This window comes from Microcaecilia unicolor, chromosome 4, assembly GCF_901765095.1.
Source record: "Microcaecilia unicolor chromosome 4, aMicUni1.1, whole genome shotgun sequence".
Lineage (NCBI taxonomy): Eukaryota > Metazoa > Chordata > Amphibia > Gymnophiona > Siphonopidae > Microcaecilia > Microcaecilia unicolor.
In genome coordinates this window covers 364,939,129-364,945,128 of record NC_044034.1, presented here as the reverse complement: position 1 = coordinate 364,945,128, position 6,000 = coordinate 364,939,129, and positions in this window count along the sequence as shown.

Below are 6,000 nucleotides of genomic sequence, written 5' to 3'. Positions count from 1 at the left end.
GAAGAGAGTTCCGGTGAATGAGAAGACAGCGAGACTTCAGACTTGAAAGCACAAAGAGGACTTTGGTTAAGAGTGGACTGTTCACAAGGTTTAACTTGAGGTTGAACGGAAGAGTGAATGCGTGAGAATGAAAGTTGCTTAATATGAGGTGAGCTGGTAGGGAGGAGGAGGAGGTGTTCAAATGCTGTATAATTGAATGGGGGGCACGTGTGAAGGAGGGGGATGGAACTGGGTGGGGCGTTGGCCTTCGCGGCCGCTTTCCTCTGGTTACCCATGCAATGCCAGAGGGTAGTAGTAGTAGTATTGTCTGGTGAGTGGATGTTAAAGGGGGGGGGAGGGAGGGAGGAAGAATGTCAGAGGGGAGGCTGGGGAGGGGGGGTTGGGTATACACCTTTCTTAGAACATGCTGACAGAACAGAATTGTTAAATGATGGGCTATAAATTTTTCACTTATAATATAAAGGGCTTAAATTCTCCTTATAAACGGCACGCCCTTTGGCGTGAACTGCGTCTCGCGCAACCACAAGTGGTGTTTTTACAAGAAACACACCTTTTAAAAAAGCATGAGAAACTATTGTACTCTAAATGCTATCCACAGGTGGTGTGTGCTTCAGATGCCCTAGGAGTAAAAAAAAGAGGGGTAGCCATAATGTTCCACAAAAATACTACAGTCCAGATCTTACACACTAGAAGAGATAGGGAGGGCAGATTCCTGTTTTTACATATTAGGTTGGAACAGGAGGAGTATACACTGGTTAGCGTATACGCGCCCAATGAAAGACAGGAGCGTTTTTTCCGGCACCTTCAGAAGGAGCTGCAGGCCTTTGCCAGAGGGAAGCTGATAGTGGCCGGGGATTTTAACGCGACCATGAAGCCTGGCCTGGATAGATCGACTCCTCCTTCCCAGATAGACTGTAGAATTGCTAGAGCATTAAATAACCTTGTTGAGGGGATGGGGCTGTACGATGGGTGGCGCTTGAGGAATCCTAGAGGGAGAGACTTTACTTTTTTTTCCCAAGTGCATCACACTTACTCCAGATTGGATTACATTTTTCTTGACAAAACGTTATCGGAAGGGGGGGAAGAATCTGAGATGGGTCATATCACAATATCGGACCATGCCCCGGTCTGGCTTGCTGTTCCTTCCCTGAAGGAGGAGGAGCGAGATAAAAGATGGACATTTAACAACAACTTGCTGCAGGATCCTGAAACAGTAGCTAGTTTTATCCCCTTACTTAGAGAGTACTTTGATATCAATCTGGACTCGGGGCCTACATTGGGTACCGTGTGGGATGCATTCAAGGCAGTCTCAAGAGGACATTTCATTAAGTGTGCCAGTCAGAATGCCAAGGTACATCGCCAGAGGCTGGTACGGTGCATGGATAGACTGGCTACACTGGAAGATAAGTACAAAATTTCAGGTTCAGTAGCTGATTATCGAAAATTACAGGAGGTGAGATTGGAAATAGCGGGGCTACATGAGGATAGTTTGAAGTTTGTGAGTGCAAGGATGAAACAGGTTCACTATGCTTGCACTGACAAACCTGGACGACTGCTAGCTAACAAATTGAGACAGCTGAGAGCAGATCGACATATTTTAAGAATTAGAGATGCAGGGGGGGGCATAACGCACAAATCAGCACAGATAAGGGATTGCTTTGCCCAATACTACGAGAACCTCTATAGAGAGGATGCCACAGTACAGACGGGGGAAATAGAGGGATACTTACAGGCTAGGGGGCTAGCGGCTCTCTCTGATACACAAAGGAGAGAGTTGGAGGACCCAGTGGCGGTAAAGGAGGTGATAGAAGTAGTCAAAGCATTACCAAGGGGGAAGGTGCCGGGATTAGATGGCTTCACGAATGAGTTCTTTAAGGCATACGTGACGGAATTGGCGCCATACCTGACGATGATAATCAATGCTGTCAGGGAGGGGGCACCGTTCCCCAGGTCTATGATGGAAGCATGGGTGGCGGTAATACCGAAACCAGGCAAGGATCATATTGAATGTGCCTCATATAGACCCATTTCGATCTTGAATACAGATGTCAAAATCCTGGCCAAGGTGCTGGCTAACCGTTTGGGGAGGGTGCTCCCCAGTTTGATCCATCCGGACCAAGTGGGATTCATAGCCAAGAGACAGGCCATGGATAATATACGCCGCACAATAGACCTTATATACACAACGCAGAAAAAAGCAAGGCCCGCAGTGCTACTCGGTCTGGATGCAGAGAAGGCGTTTGACCGGGTGCACTGGGGGTATTTGGATAGGGTCCTGCATGGAGTGGGAATTGGACAGCATTTTAGAGCCTGGATCCAGGCCTTATACTCCTTGCCGAGGGCTTGTGTGCGAGTAAACGGGGGGAATTCAGTGACATTCGCTTTGGGGCGCGGAACTAGACAGGGGTGTCCGCTGTCTCCATTACTGTTCGCCCTGGCGATGGAACCTCTGGCAGCAGCTATACGTGAGAATAACGATATTACTGGAGTGCAGGTAAGAGGGCAGGAGTATAAAATTGCGCTATTCGCAGACGATGTGCTGCTGTCACTTACCAACCCACTGGTCTCCTTGCCTAACTTAATGAAAGAAATAAGGGACTATACACGGGTCTCGGGTTACAAATTGAATGCCAGCAAGTCTATGGGCTTGGCTGTGGGGGTCCCACGGGGATTGATGGAGACATTGAAGACATCTTTTGCATTTAAATGGGAGAAGAAGGCAATATGTTACTTAGGAGTCAGGATTACGAATGACCTATCAGGCCTTTTTGAAGCTAATTACCCAGCTCTGAAGAGGGAGGTGCAAACAGACTTAGACAGATGGGCTAATATGGGATTGTCGTGGTTCGGGAGGATCGCGGCGATTAAGATGAACATCTTGCCCCGTCTTTTATATTTATTTCAGGTTCTTCCATTACAAATACCCCGAGCCTTTTTTTCTGGTCTCCAAGATAGGTTGATCCGCTTTATTTGGAATCAGAAAAGACCAAGGTTATCACGGGCTCTTCTTTACAAAAGTAGAAGGCTGGGGGGACTGGGTGTGCCAAATCTGTTCTGGTACTATTGTGCAGCACAGACCAGAGCGGCGGTGGACTGGTTTAGGAAAGATAGTTATAAATTGTGGATTGACATTGAACAGGATTTAGTGGGATCACGGAAATTAGCCCATTTAATGTGGCTACCTCAGAAATATAGGGGAAGAGTTGACATGTTCCCGCCCACAGTACAGGCCACGTTCTATTACTGGGATCTTATGTTCACAGAACGTCGACCACCGGTATCGGGCTTAGCTCCCATAGCAGAAAACCCAATGTTTGAGCCAGGTATAGGAAACAACACCTTCAGGAGATGGGCAGATCAGGGACTGGATTTGCTGGGACAGATGCATCAAGAGGAGAAAATAGTGCCTTTTGTACAGCTGGTGGACGATTTTGGGCTCAGGGAAACGGATCACTATGCTTACACACAAGTACAACACTTTTTGACAGCACAGGCATACAAAAGTAGTCTGAAGCGGGATACGCACCCACTGGAGGAAATATGTGTAGACTCTAAGATCGAACGAGGGCTGATATCCTTCTTATACGCACACTTGATGGCTACTGCCAGACCATATGTACAACATAGGAGGAGGTGGGAGCAAGAACTACATTTCACATTACCGGAGGCGGACTGGGTCACACTGGAGAAAAAGATTTTGAAATCAGCTCGAGCAGTGAATATGCAAGAGAACGCTATTAAAGTAATGTATAGATGGTATCTGACCCCGGTTCGATTGCACCACATGTATGCTAAAGTGCCTAAGGAATGTTGGAGAAACTGTGGGGGAGAGGGGACAATGGGGCACATTTGGTGGTCTTGTCCCAAAGCAAAGGCTTACTGGAAGGGGATACAAGCACGTACTCAGAAGTGGGTAGGTAAATCTGTGAGGTGGCATCCTCTAACCTTCTTATTTGGGCAGCGACCAATAGGTCTCACCTCAGATCAGTGGCTTCTGTTGAGAGGATCTCTGCATGCAGCCCGTTTGAATTTAGCACAACACTGGAAGTCACCTTTAGTACCCTCAATGGTGAGGTGGAACACTAAGGTGCGCTACATATGTGAAATGGAGAGATTGACTGCCCAGAGAGCTAAAACATTGCCTGCATGGGAAAGGGTGTGGGAACCCTTTCTAAAAAATTGTTCAGACTAATCAGTATGATGACAGAGCATTCGGGAAGGTGAGGGGGGAGGGGGTAGGGGGAGTAGAATAAGGGAAGTTATAAGTTTAAAAAATTAAAAAAACTTGGAGTAGAATTGGTGTTTATTCTAACATTGTCATTGATTGGATGGTATTACTGTTACACACTCATGTAAAGCTTGTTGGATACTGTACAATTGTATTGAGTCGTGCATTGAGTGATTATTGTATTGCTTTTGCAATGTTCAATAAAGACTTCTATAAAATCAAAAAAAAAAAAAATGTCAACAAATGATATTCCAAATTGAACACTAGAAAGATTGTATCTATGAGCATTCAAAAATCATATGCACAAGTGTTCCTGGCTGAGATTGACAGTGCCAACATGATAATTTTGCACTATCCAGCTTACATTCGGGTCCAAACAGTTATCCAGTGGAGTGGACGAGCAGCTTAGTGGTTAGAGCACCAGGTTTGACATCTGGGGGGTGCTTGGTTTAAATCCCACTGCTGCTTCCTGTGATCCTGAGCAGGTCACTGAGCCCTCCAGGGACACTAGTATACCTGAATGTAACTCACCTTGAGCTACTACTGGAAAAAGCTGTCAGCAAAATCCAAATAAATATCAAGGTAATGACAGCAGATAACAATCTGCACGGCAATATAGCCCCCAACAAAAAAAAGCCCATTCCTATTTTATTCATCATCCTGCTACTGCTGTGAGCCCAGGTTATGTCTCTCCCTCCCTTCTCCCCACCTCAAATCCAGCCTTTATTCCTCTCTCCTGGATCCTCTAAACTTTCCTCATCCCAGGCACCAGCAGCTATCAAGGTACAAGGCTGAAGGATGGCCCTGAAGCAAAGCCCCAGCAGTGTGCCTACATCACTGCCAGCTTTGGGGATAAGGAAAGTTTAGAGGATCCTGTAGGGAGGGAGGAACTGCCTTTGTTTCCTGCGTCACGTTAATAGCTTTAATGAATCCCAAGCGCTGCAAGTGCTTAGAGATTTGGGGGGCATCTTGGGACTTAGGCCCAGATGCATCAACCAAACGTTAAAAAATAAGAATCGTAAAAGTGCTTAACAATTTTAAAAAAAACGAGGCATGCACTACAAAAACACTCCAGAAATGTTCGGATCGGTATTGCAAAGTAGGATGTATTACAGAATCGTTAAACCCGTCGTTAATCAGCGCCTAAAGCATGCGCAGAGCAGCCCAAGCGTTATGCTGGCTGCTCTGCGCATGCCACAAAGGCCCAGCTGTCAAAACAAAAAAAAAAACCCCACAAACACATGTGTTTCGGGAGGGGGCAAAGGCACTCGTCATGAGCGTCCTGTATGGACGCCTTGCCCCCCCCCCCCCCGCACGAAAAATCTTCAATTTTAGCAGCCCCGGGCCGGCCCTCCTCCCTTCCTGTATTCTCCAACACTAGCTCCGCCTCCTGCCATGCTCCGGTCCCGTGCCCCGCCCTCGCCGACCCCCCTTTGGTCGTGGCTGCCGCTCCCCCCGTCTAACGACCCCCCCCCCTTTGCCTTACCGGCCCGTGCAGCGCCTCTCACCTCTGCTGCACGGGCAAGAACAGCTGATCGGCGAGTCAGAAGGCCTCTTCAGACGTCCCTTCTTTCTTCCTGGGCCCGCCCTCCTCTGATGTCAGGAAGAAAGAAGGGACGTCTGAGGAGGCCTTCTGACTCGCCGAACAGCTGTTCTTGCCCGTGCAGCAGAGGTGAGAGGCGCTGCACGGGCCGGTAAGGCAAAGGGGGGGGGGGGTTGTTGGACGGGGGGAGCGGCAGCCACGACCAAAGGGGGGCGGCGGGGGTGGGGCA